The sequence below is a fragment of the Bos mutus genome, chromosome 28, assembly GCF_027580195.1.
Source record: "Bos mutus isolate GX-2022 chromosome 28, NWIPB_WYAK_1.1, whole genome shotgun sequence".
NCBI classification, from domain to species: Eukaryota; Metazoa; Chordata; class Mammalia; order Artiodactyla; family Bovidae; genus Bos; species Bos mutus.
This window is the reverse complement of record NC_091644.1, coordinates 27859795-27872865: the sequence shown is the minus strand read 5'-3', so window position 1 is coordinate 27872865 and position 13071 is coordinate 27859795. Positions and strand designations below refer to the sequence as shown.

At 40.8% G+C, this 13071-nt stretch overlaps 2 long non-coding RNA genes across 2 annotated transcripts in view; both read right to left on the bottom strand.

Annotated features, from left to right (window-relative positions):
• Positions 1-1696: 1696 nt before the first annotated feature.
• LOC138986125 (uncharacterized) lies at positions 1697-2881 on the bottom strand. Its single transcript, XR_011463020.1, has 3 exons — positions 2698-2881; positions 2216-2518; positions 1697-1805 (listed from the first exon to the last, which is right to left on the bottom strand). It is a non-coding gene; the product is annotated as an uncharacterized lncRNA (long non-coding RNA).
• Positions 2882-4103: 1222 nt separating this feature from the next.
• LOC138986115 (uncharacterized) overlaps positions 4104-13071 on the bottom strand; it is a 63121-nt gene continuing 54153 nt past the window's right edge. Inside the window, exons 2-3 of the long non-coding RNA XR_011463011.1 lie at positions 11438-11568; positions 4104-4148 (exon numbers count right to left, since the gene is read on the bottom strand). This is a non-coding gene — a long non-coding RNA (uncharacterized lncRNA). The remainder of the gene's footprint in view (positions 4149-11437; positions 11569-13071) is intronic.

The following is a 13071-nucleotide window of genomic DNA, read 5'->3' as shown; positions in this document are numbered from 1 at the left end:
GTGTAAAAATATGTTCTTTTCCTGCAGGGACTTGACTGTAATTAGTGTATGCCAAAACTCTCTCACAGAGATTTCATTGTCTTATCTACTTACATCATCTTAATGCGATTTTATTTTACTTTGTCAAAGTCATATTAATGTAAATGTGTTCTTGATAGCAAACAGAGTTCTTTTTTATGCAAAACAGGATTCAGCTGACTCTAATAAAACAGCTTGCAGTCTATTAGACTATAACAGTAATGTGCTTATTTTGTTTCTCAAATCAAGACTGTGTCAGAAAGCTATAGACAGAGATTTGTCTTGTTTTTCACAATAATTGCTAGGGTGGGGTTACATTATGATCTTTAAATGAATAGTATTGCTTAGAACAAACACTTCATATATCTTTTATCTTCCCCTGCATACAGTTCTGAGTTTTCTTTGAAAATGCTGCGCTACTTTTCCACATAAGTCATCAGAATGTTTCCAAAGAATTTTAACTGCCAGATTAATTATATCTTGCAAACAAAGATAGATTGCTTACATTCTTTATTCAGAATTCCTGCCAGTATGGAGCAACTGGCAACAAATTAATTTCTTTTGCAACCATGCAAAATGTTTTGCTATGAAAAGCTCTGGAAGGTAAATGTATCCTTAAAAAAAAAAAATTAGGTTGCTCATTCTGAAAGGCTAATCTGTAAGCAAAAAACAGAGGATTAAATGAACTTGACTGCTCTCCCTCACTCACTTTTTTTTTTTTAGCATTTACGTTATAGCTTTCCGTTAATGTATTCCGTTAATTAAGTATTGCTGTGACCTGGTGGCAATTTTTGAAATCCAGGGAATTTTTCCCCCTTTAAATTCCACCTCCCCCACAGAGCAGAATATAATCTGTTTCCAGTCAGTTTATGTCAGCTGTGTCTCTACTACAAGCCTCTAAAATGTTTTAATAAATTTATCAACCAAAAAATATTACAAACATTTCATTTCCTTTGATTCAGACACACATACACACCAAAAAAAAAAAAAAAAACCTCTGCCTTCATTGCAAATTCTTGCCGGTATGAATCATTCTAAGTAATATTTGCTTTAACTTTCGTGTGGTTCTACAAACAACCTTTATATGGCTGGACTTCAAAGCTAGGAGAAATAAAGGTTAGAAATGTGATAGGAGTAATCTATTATTAGGCATGAAACATTAAACCACTTTTAGCTATAAGTCTTAAAACCTGAATAATCTAGGTTTTTAATGTAGGGCATATTTATTGTGCTTTCACTTACAGAGGCATTTATCACAGAGGAGTGTTTGGAAGAGAAATATTTTCCATTGCACTTTGTGCCACAATTTGGTTTAATTTTTCCTAATATTTAATTTAGAAAAACGGTAATATTATAACAGGGTTCTCATGTTTCCTGGCCAAAATGCTTGGTGTTCCTCACAGAGTAAAATTAATCTGTTACCAGCCCGCTGACCTGCAAGTCAGGTTTCAGTGAAGTAGGCGCTGAGAGGGAAGGGCAGAGGAAGGGGGTGAGTGAGGGTGGGTAGGAAGATAAGATCTCTTTCTTAGACTTGGAAGGAAAAAAAAAACGCTTAGAGGAATGTCTCAACCCACCCATGCCATCAAATGACAGAAAATAAGCTGAACGGTGTATTTGCGCAGAGGAGTGTTTGAAAACATTTATTAGCTCCATCCATAACGACATCCACTGCAGGAATGTTAATTGTTAAAATCTGTACTGCAGTTATTTCTTTAAGCAAGGGGGGGCTGCATTGAGTGAAAATTCAGCTCCTTGTTTCTCTTTTTTTTCCTCCACATATACTTGCACTTAAAAAAAAAAACAACTAATGTTATGAAATAAGTCGTATCAGATGGAGAGCTTTCTATCACAAGAGAATACAAAACAGTGTTAAGGATATATGCATAAGCGGGAACAAAAAAAACAACATTGGTAACATTTTGTTCTTGATTAAATTTGTGCTCCTAATACAGTAGATTAAAAATAAGTCCAACTGTTAAACACATTAGTGTTCAGCCACTGCTGATGTGCCAGGAAAGCAGCTATCGCTACAGACCTGGCCTGACTCTTTGCAGCCTTGAGGAGACAGAGGAAATCTGACCCCCGGGAAATCTGAGGCCTCCCCCACTGCACCCCCTCCCCCCCCCCATCCCCACTCCCAGTCCATCAATGACCCTGCAGTTTGGGGATTCCTCGTTTTCATCTGCTGATTACATACCAGAACCTTCTTAACATCTTCTCACACTGTGTCAAACTGAGGTCCCTCAGCAAAGCTGAAAGAGAATATTGGCTTAAAAACATGGAGAGAAGAATTGCTAATAGCTGGCCGCAATCAAGGCATGCTTTGAAAAAAATTAAAGTTGTCATCTTTGGGGCAATTATTTGTGAAACTTGTGTCCTTTAAGAAGATTGGTGTAGGGGCTTCCCTGATGGTCCAGTGGTTAAGACTTCACTTTCCAATGCCAGGAATGGAGGTTCAATCCCTGGTCTGGGACATGCCTGGTGACCAAAAAGCCAAAATCTAAAACCAAAGCAATATTGTAACAAATTCAATAAAGAGTCTAAAAAATGGTCCACATCAAAAAAAACAAAAAACAAAAAACCTTAAAAATAAAGGATTAGTGTAAGCCCCACATCCCATTCCCCAGGCATTTTATGACTAAAAACGAGACTAAAGATGGGATCACATCCCAAAAATACCTGAAGTGGGAGCCACTCCAGTGATCATAGCCAATGCTCTTCTGGTGTAGTTGATGTCCAGTGAGGTTAAGGGCAACATTGCAACAGGAGACCTGAGCTAGCAGGCTGGAGATTCCAAGCTTCGGTTTCCCCCACCCTGTCCATTGTATGACACCACACTGCTCAGTTAGTTCAAAATAAGAGACTGAAATTAAACCCGTGAGTAAGAGAAATAATATATTTCTTCAGGTGATTGTAGTAATGGCTCTACCTAATCTGTGTGTGATTATATTTGTATGATTTCTTCAAATTATGTGTGTGTTTCTGCTTGAACAAAAATATCAGCTCTTCAATTCTTACTCCCTCCTCCCCCGCCCTGCCCCCCATCTTCCCCTCCCAGCTTCCCCCACTCCCTCTCAAGTGCACTTTTTTATGGTCTTTGGTCAATCTGGCTTAATAGGTTACCTGTTGCTGACACTCTCACTTCACACAGAAGTGGTACTCTCGGCTGTGACTTGCTTTCTGAAAGGGTATGAGGGTATGATGTTTATAAATCTAGGAAGTTAATTGCTCCCAAAAGCAATGCAGAAAACTGCATATATTGCCAAGAACAGAGAACAGTTAATTGAAACTATTTGGGGCATGCAGTATAGAACAAGGAGATGGTTTCTGAGCAACACATATCTCAATGTGGCTTGCCAAAGACCTGCACACTTTTAATTTGCTCTACAAATTTGGTTAGCCCAATAAAGTATAAACATCAAACACTGGTTGTGGAACGCATTAAACATTAACCAACTGAGACCTTAAAGACTTGAGTAGAACATTAAAATTAGAGGAGAAAGATAGGCCAGGCAGCTCTGGGAAATTAGGTTAAGACTCTAAAAGAGAATGTTTGTTGGCTGGGTAAAAATAAAGCAAGAACTATTTTAAGATTGGTAACCATTTGTCTCATAGACAGACTATTTCCCCTCCCTGAGATTATATTTTTAAAATCAAGCAAATTTACCAAGTCATTTTGGTTTTCTGATTGTTCTCCAGGACACAATGTATTACCATCCAAATGAGCTCTGAAAGGGTGAGGGTGGGAGGGTGGTGGTGGCATTACCATTGCTGTCCCAGACCTAAGAATTTTTAGATGAAACTGTGCATTTTATCCATTTTGTGTGTTTGTCAGTATTCCACATTGCTTAGCCTGGGGGTCAGCCCCATAAAGGTTCAGTAAATTTTGTTGGACAGCAAAATGAAAATGCTCTCTAAGGAGATTAAGGATGGCTCCCAGGTTTCCCATTCAGACTTGTCCGGTAAAGCCCACCCAAACCCTTCATGAGTTCAGGATGTATTCCATTCACAACAAGAGCAATAAGCATATCCTTTGAAAGAGAAAGATTCAAGAAAACGAAAATAATACCATATTCAATTACCTTGTTCCCTAAGTATCCTTTGTTCCAGGGGCCTCACAAAGTAAATTCCTGCAAGATAAGAACATTTCCTCTCAGGAGAAAGTTTGGTACATTATCTTTTTTTGATAGCCACTAAGAGTCTAGGATCTTGTAGGTGATAGCTCTCAACAACCCCACATAAGTTATGGTAAGAATGAATTGAACCAGGGATTCCCAGTCGCCAGGATCAATGCCTGATGATCTGAGCTGGACTTGACGTAATAACAGAAATAAAGTGCACAATAACTGTAATGTGTTGAATCTCCCCAAAACCATCCCCGATGCCCCTGGTCTGTGGGAAAACTGTCTTCCATGAAACTGGTCCCTGGTACCAAACTGGTTGGAGCCCACTGATAAACCACTACTAGCCCAAGAATGAACTCCCAAGGCAGTTTAAATCTAACTACCTGCCTTCATGAGAATCCAAATATCCAGTCATGATAGGATATAAGAACCCTTAGGAACCCAGTCCCACTTGGGGTTGCCTCAAAAGTAGACCCCAAGACATTTGGGGAGGCAGAAGAAACACCAGATAGGGAGCAGGAAAACGAGGCAGGATGGGAAGGGCAACTGATGGGAGATGTATTGAGTTGGCCGAAAAAGTCATTTGGGTTCTTCCATTTGATGTTATGGGGAAACCTAACCAGCTTTTTGGCCAACCCAAGCCAGCTACAAGTCAGCACCTGGAGCTTAATTCCATGGAAAACTCTGGAAGCCAGTGTAGAATACACACCTCAGAATTATCCCACCGGAGAGATGGAGCCGGGGTGTTTATATACCAGCTGCCAGTCTCTGGATGAAGTTGTTCCTGAGAGGCATTAATTCCGGGTTACCCGCAGCTAACCACATAGGCAGACAAAGCAGGTTTTGGGTAGCCAAAGGAAGCGCTCAAGCCGCACAATGCAGGAGCTGGGAATTGGAAACCAGGCTGGCACACTCAAGTGTCATCAGAGTGAGGCACTATTGGAAGTATTCTAACAGAAGTGTCTAAATATCGGCAATGACTTCTGAGACGTTTAACTGTAATTCTTTGTTGTGTCTAGTATAGTAGCTAAAATATCATAGGGGCTTAATCGATGTTTGTTAAATGAAGAAAGGAAGGACAGAATAAGACATCAGTTAACTGTTTTAAAGCTGCATATATATGGTTTACGCAATATTTAATATTGAACAGTTAACACTTTGCTTTAGAAGCTATATAATATGGGCTCAGGCTTACAATCAGACAGACCAAAGTTTAAATATCACTTCCATCACTTTCAAGTTGTAAAAACTTGAGCAAATTACTTCCCTTAGTCTCTGTGGCTCCATATATAAATTGCCTGTTTCATAGTATCATATGGTATAAAACTGGAGAAGTAAGTGATAAAAGACTAGGTACAGTAATTGACACATGGTAAGTACTCAGTGCTAATATAATGATTCAAGAGTCAGTTCTCTGACTTCAAATCCCACTTGTGCCACCAACTATTCATATATTGGGTTAGCCAAAAACTTTGTTCAGGTTTTTTTCTATAAGATGTTAAGGAAAAACACGAATGAAATTTTCGGCCAACCCAGTAACGTCAAGCCAGTCACTTAACCTCTCTGCTACAAGACATCCCCATCTCGGAAGTGGAGACAAAAATTTTTTGCTGTTTGTTCCCGTGAGAGTGAGAACCTAAGAGGACATCATAAGAGGACTAAGTCAGACTTATTGAGCACTCGAGAGTTTGCACAGTCCTTTTATGTGTGCCATCTCACTTCCGAGCAGGAAAGGACTTTGAAATCATAAATCATCCTTCCAATGTAGGGGAGTGCCTCTCCACTTCTCCAAATGCCCCCAAATCTGATTTGGATTTGGATTAGGCTGTAGATTGTGTAGAGACCTATTGGAGCTACACAGAGAGAAAATTTGGTTTGAGTCATCAGTGCTCAGCCAGGCAGTCAGGGTGGGCATGAGAGTGTCCAGCAGGCACTTGCCCACGTGGATCTTGTGGCTCACATTTAGGATGGAGTGTTAAGATTCTAGATGAATGAAGATTAGAATTTATACTGGAACCATTGAACCAGTGAAGTCATGTAGCCAGGCATCACAGTGGACCTGTCTGGAAAGGGCAGGCAAGGGGAGTCTCATGCACAGCACACCAGGAGATAATGCCTAAAACGTAGCCTGAGGATGATTCCATCAGCCTGTCTGAGCATTGAGTACATGCTAATCATGGTAGCAGATACAAAAAGGAGTGCCTTTTATTATCCCTATTTCACAGTTGATAACACTGAGGCTTAGATACTTGCCCATGTTATGCAGAACTGTAGCCAGGTCTGCCTGAAGCCAAAGAGAAGGTTTTAAACCACTCTATAACACTGATTTTCTGTAACATCATGATATTTTGATACCATCAACATGTAGCTATAATAGAGACAAAATAAAGAAAATCTAATTAATAATATGTATTTTTTCAATGTTTAGCATCTTGAGGGAAAAAAGTTTTGCAACAGAGCATTGAGAGTCACTGGACGGAGCATATTCAACAAGAGAAGACGAAGTCATGACCACTACTCTCCAAATGCTCTTATTTTATGGTATTGCTAAGCCTTCCAGAAGAATTCAGCCAAGGCAACAAGAATGAATTTAAGTAGCTAGTCCTCTTTGTGATTAGTTCCGTCCCTTGCATCTCAATGAGCTCACTTGAAGAGAATCTAAGAATCAAATAATACTTGCTAGCGTACTGTTCATTTACTGAGCACTTACTCTGTGCCAGGCAGTGCCTGGAGGTTACATCCACCATTCCTCAGCATCCTTCTGGGTTATGTGCCATTAGCTTCCCCTTTTACAAATGTGAAACTGGAGCTCAGAGAGGTTGAAGAGCTTTTCCAAGGTCAAGTTAGAGCTAGTAAGTAGAAGAGCTGTGATTCAAATCCGGACTGCCCGATGCTAGGAATGAAACACTCATCCCTGGTGCTCTGCTATCTCTGCAGGTTTGAATCCTAGTGATGCAAAAGTACCCATTTTCTTTCAGACATTTTCTATTACATAGGACAAATCTGGGCTTTTAAGTATTGTAAACAACTTTTGAAAAAATGTACTTGAGCAAACTTAGTTCCCGGGAATTCTTGGGAACAGAGTTTAAAGTTCCAAAACAAAACAAATCTTTGCTAAATGAGCCTGTCATGATAAAATTGTATTAAAAAAGTAGGATATACAACTGCATACAATATTTGATCCCAATTTCACAAACATTTTTAAAACTTTTAGTAAATATATGTTTGTAAAAATATACTTTCAAAAAACATTATGTTTTATGTACAATGTTATAATCCTGAACTTTTACTTAACCTTACTTAACGAGTATACAGCCTCTATAATATTCAACACGGAACAAAAATTCTAAGAAGGACTACATTAAAAGTCAAAAAGGGGTCTCTATTTTTTTTATTATTTAAACGAACAAATATTACATATATCATCTGGAAAAAGTGAACATTAATATTTGCTCAGTCACCATGTATCAGGGACAAGGCTGGACTTTTAAAATCTATTGTCTTAACTAATAGCCACCACAAGCTTGTGTACAGCTACCATTTTGTTAATAAGAAAGCAAGTTTCAGAGAAATTAAGTGGCTGTTCCACAGTCATGAAACTGAAAAGTGGCAGAAGTGTAATTTCAACACCTTCTAACTCCAGGCTGGGAGCTCTTTGTAACACAGTGTAACCCAGCATACAAATTATTTATTATGCATCCATACTTGTGGGTTCACTCCCTGGATTGGGAAGATCTCCTGGAGTAGAAAATGGCAATCTGCTCCAGGATTCTTGCCTGGGAAATCCCATGGACAGAGGAGCCTGGCGGGCTATAGTCCATGAGATCACAAAGGATCGGACACAACTGAGTGATGAAGCATACATACAGGCTTTCTCTGTGATGCCATCGATTCCTGAGATATTAATTTATTATATATTCCTGATTTTACAGGGGAATAGGAAAAGAAAGGTCGTTTCTCTTCCCTAAATCAAAACCGTGAGCCTTCCCACAACAGGTGAGATTCCTAGGGCAGAGTGAGGAAGACTTCGCCTTGCAAGAGGAGGGAAGCGGTGCTGGGGTCAGCAAGGCTGTCCACCAGGGCCCCAACCCAAATGTTTTGCCCAAAGATCTTGCTGCCTCAGCTTACCACATGATGATTGAGGCTGCCCATCTTTGAAATAAAGAATCCTAGGATGCCTCAGAGCTTAACTTGAAAACCTCCAATCTAAAGAATTAAAATAATGGAACTTTCTCTTTCTTTGTCAGTTCAGGACTTGGACTTAGCTGTAAGGAGCTTACTCAAACAAGGCATACTTTCACCAAGGTCTCTGAGGCATTAAACTTGTTGACGCCATGCCAGGGAATTCATCCCCACTGTCAGGGACAAGACAGATGCAAAATTCAATAAGTGCTTCAACAGTTCACCCCTTGCATGTCTTTTTAAAGTTTCTCCTGGATCAATATGACTGCCTTCAGGAATGGCAAGAATTGACTACCTACCAAAAAGGAGATTCCAGTCCATGGAACCTGTGGGCATTTTGGGCCCCTACCCCATTCTAACAGAAGTCAATTTTCAGTCCCATCGGCTATTCTTCTAGCTGTGCCCTTTAGCACAGACTCTTCAATCAACAGCAATAAATAGAAAAGGCATGAAAGCACCAGCCCCTGCAAAAAATAGTCTCCTTTTTATTTAAAATATCAAGATTTCATTGCTTGTGCTATGGCTAATAACAGACGGCAAAGTGGCAAGGCAGCTCCCCAAGCCCGTTCTGTTTCCAAGCTCGTTAAACTTTGGAACAAGGTCTGTCCATTGTGCGTGCATGTGTTTTAAAGCTGTTTTACGACATATTGTCAGGAACTCAGGTACTGGGCCTCTTTAACTCCAGCTTTCAGCAACTGCCTTTGCACTTCCCTTTCACATAATTAAACACCCTATGGTACTTAACAGAGTAATAAGTGGCACATCAATAAAGCAATAAATAATTGTATTCAGAAAAACTCCAGAGCCATCATCCATTAAGCAGCAGCTGTAAGCAATAGTTTTGATTAATCAATAAGGTTATAGAATAGGAAATCAGAAGTTGATCGAGGCTGGGAAGAATCAACCTGACTTCTTCTAAGCTAAGGAGGTGGCTCATCTCCCAGGTAACTTGCGGGGAGAATATAAATTGCAAGTGCTAGCCCAGAAAATAACTGCAACCGCAGGAAGCCCCACCTCCAGAAACTAGTAAATTACTAGTTAAAAACAAAGAAACAGGACAATTCATCTCTAGGGCAAGAGGGTTGCCTACTGAGAAGGAGGAGTGACTGCCCATAAAAGCAAAATGTTTCAACTTCAGAAAACAAACACTGAGCTGAGTTGAGCTGCGGAGCCAGGAGGAGGAGGGTGATGAACCTGGAACTCCGCCCGTGTGTCCACAGTGGACGTCTCAGCACCCTACTCAGCCTCCTGCCAAGAGGGAGACCCTATAGGAGTGCTGTTACTGGACCACAGCTCTGAAGGCTACGGGGCAGGATGGGGCTGAGGAGATAATCTGGGTAACAGTGCTTAGAGCCTTCACAATCACCCGTGGGGTTTTGTTGTATCATCGTTTGCCTGGGTCCTGTCCCGGCAGATGGGAACCTGAATTTCTGAAGGTGGGGCCCAGGAGCCCATCAGTTCAGTTCAGTTCAGTCGCTCAGTCGTGTCCGACTCTTTGCGACCCCAGGAATCACAGCACACCAGGCCTCCCTGTCCATCACCAACTCCCGAGTTCACTCAAACTCATGTTCATCGAGTTGGTGATGCCATCCAGCCATCTCATCCTCTGTCGTCCCCTTCTCCTCCTGCCCCCAATCCCTCCCAGCATCAGACTCTTTTCCAATGAGTCAATTCTTCGCATGAGGTGGCCAAAGTACTGGAGTTTCAGCTTTAGCATCATTCCTTCCAAAGAAATCCCAGGGCTGATCTCCTTCAGAATGGACTGGTTGGATCTCCTTGCAGTCCAAGGGACTCTCAAGAGTCTTCTCCAACACCACAGTTCAAAAGCATCAATTCTTCGGCGTTCAGCCTTCTTCACAGTCCAACTCTCACATCCATACATGACCACTGGAAAAACCACAGCCTTGACTAGACGGACCTTTGTTGGCAAAGTAAGGTCTCTGCTTTTCAATATGCTATCTGGGTTGGTCATAACTTTCCTTCCAAGGAGTAAGCGTCTTTTAATTTCATGGCTGCAGTCACCATCTGCAGTGATTTTGGAGCCCATAGTTTATTTAAAAAAAAAGTTTGATAGGAATATAGTTGCTTTACAGTGTTGTGTTAATTTCTATTGTAGAGCAGAGTGAATCAGCTATATGCATACATATATCCACTCTTTTTGGATTTTCTTCCCATTAGGTCACCACACAGCACTGAGTTCAATTTGCTGAGCTATATAGTAGGTTTTCATTAGTTATCTACTTTCTACACAGTACTGTACATATGTCAATCCCAAGCTCCCATTCATCCCACTCTCTCTTATCCACGTCGGCGCCCACACATTTGTTCTCTACATCTGTGTCTCTATTTCTGCTTTGCGGACAGGTTCATCTGTGCCATTTCTCTAGATCCCACATATATGCATTAAATGTACAGTACTTGTTTTTCTCTTTCTGACTTCACTCTGTAGGACCATCTCTAGGTCCATCCACGTCTCTGCAAATGGCACAGTTGTGCTCCTTTTTAACACACCTCCAGGTGGTTGCTAATATAGAAGCTTCTGGTTTGGGGACCTCTGTGGACCTGGTGAGTTAGGTCAGCCTTGCCATATGGCCCACGAGGCTGGCAAGGTCTTTAGCTTGTGATGTGAGACAGATCTCTGACATTCTGGTTTTGTAACTAAGCCATGAACCTGTGGATTTGTTTACACCCATAGCCTCCAGAAGGCCCAAGATGGACAAAATCTTGGAGGCTTGTGTCCAGTCCTCTGTGGTGTAACCTGTGCCCCCAGAGGATCTGATGACACTAACCTAACATCTGTCCTGGCCACGTGAGAAGTGTTCATCCTTGCCACAAAATGCTGAGGACCTACTGTGTGCCAAGCACTGCTCTAAACACTGAGGGTTCTTCAGGGATGAAAAGGAACAAAAATACGTGCTCTCAAGAACCTTTGCCCTGGTGGCACCCCAGAGATTTTCCATGTGTCTCAGTGCACGTGAGGATGAGGGCTGAGCCAGCAGAGCATTGCACACCCCAACTCTGTGTTAACAAGACAACCAGCTATCATTATAGACATTTTAAAGCATATGTGAAAGTAGAGAGAGTAGTATAATGAACCTCCAAATATCTCTCACCTTGTTTCAACAGTTGTTAACACACGGGCAGTTTTCTCTCATCTTCACTATCACCCTCATCTCCCAGATAATTTTGAAGCAAATCCAAGGCAGCATATCATTTCATCTGTAAATATTGTCCGTGGGTATCTCTAAGATATAAATAGTCTTTTTAAAAAATAACGAACCATGATCCTACCTAAAAAGCTAATGTTAATTTTGTAATATCATTAAACTTACAGTCAGTGTTGGCGTTTGCCCAACTGTCTCATATTTTTAAGTGTATGCATTCAAATCAAGATCAAAATAAGGTCTATATATTGAAATTAGTTGATAGGTCTCTCTAGTCTCATTTGCTCTAAAGATCATTTCCTCTCCCCGACCCCTCATCTTCCTCTCCTTTTGGTCTTGAAATTCCCTACAGTAACGATGTCTTTTATTCTACAGTCTGAGTTTTGCTGATATCATCCCCATGATATCATTTTACATGTTACATCTCTAGCCCCTGTATTTCCTGTAATATGGTCACTATAGTGAGAGATTTGCTGAGTTAGTTCTGATTTTCTTGGCAAGAATATTGCAGAGGTTTATCAGGAGGCATTTAATATCTGGTTAATATTGAGCTCTTTGTGGTATTAATAGCCATGTTTGGTCATTGCCTAGATCCTTATTTCATTAGGGGTTCAGACTTATGAACCACTAAGAGAATTCATCCGGAGAAGGCAATGGCACCCCACTCCAGTACTTTTGCCTGGAAAATCCTATGGATGGAGGAGCCTGTAGACTGCAGTCCATGGGGTTGTGAAGAGTCGGACACGACTGGGCAACTTCACTTTCACTTTCATTTTCATGCACTGGAGAAGGAAATGGCAACGCACCCCAGTGTTCTTGCCTGGAGAATCCCAGGGACGGGGGAGCCTGATGGGCTGCCGTCTATGGGGTCGCACAGAGTCGGACATGACTGAAGCCACTTAGCAGCAGCAGCAGCAGCAAGAGAATTCATCAGAAGTCATTGCACTTGATCCCTTGTACAACTGGTAATATTCTAATCTTTAATAACTTTATTTGTTAGCTGAGGACTTATCACCTTTGTGATTACCCTGAGGTACAGGAAAGGTGGGATGAATGACGGATTTCTTTATTGATAAATAAACTAAGTTTTTACAACTAGTTGTTTTTTTGCACCAATCAAAGGTTTCTAAAGTATATTTAATTTTATTTATTTTTTTGGTGAGATTCTCCATCTTTTCTTTTTTTTTTTATTTTATTTTATTTTTAAACTTTACATAATTGTATTAGTTTTGCCAAGTATCAAAATGAATCCGCCACAGGTATACATGTGTTCCCCATCCTGAACCCTCCTCCCTCCTCCCTCCCCATACCATCCCTCTGGGTCGTCCCAGTGCACTAGCCCCAAGCATCCAGTATCGTGCATCGAACCTGGACTGGCATCTCGTTTCATACATGATATTTTACATGTTTCAATGCCATTCTCCCAAATCTTCCCACCCTCTCCCTCTCCCATAGAGTCCATAAGACTGTTCTATACATATTTTAAACCTCATGGTTTAAAATTCAAACCATTTGATGTGTTTTAATTCATTGCAGTTAATATTCTTTTTATTCTAACATTTTCACATCTTTTTCCAGCAGGA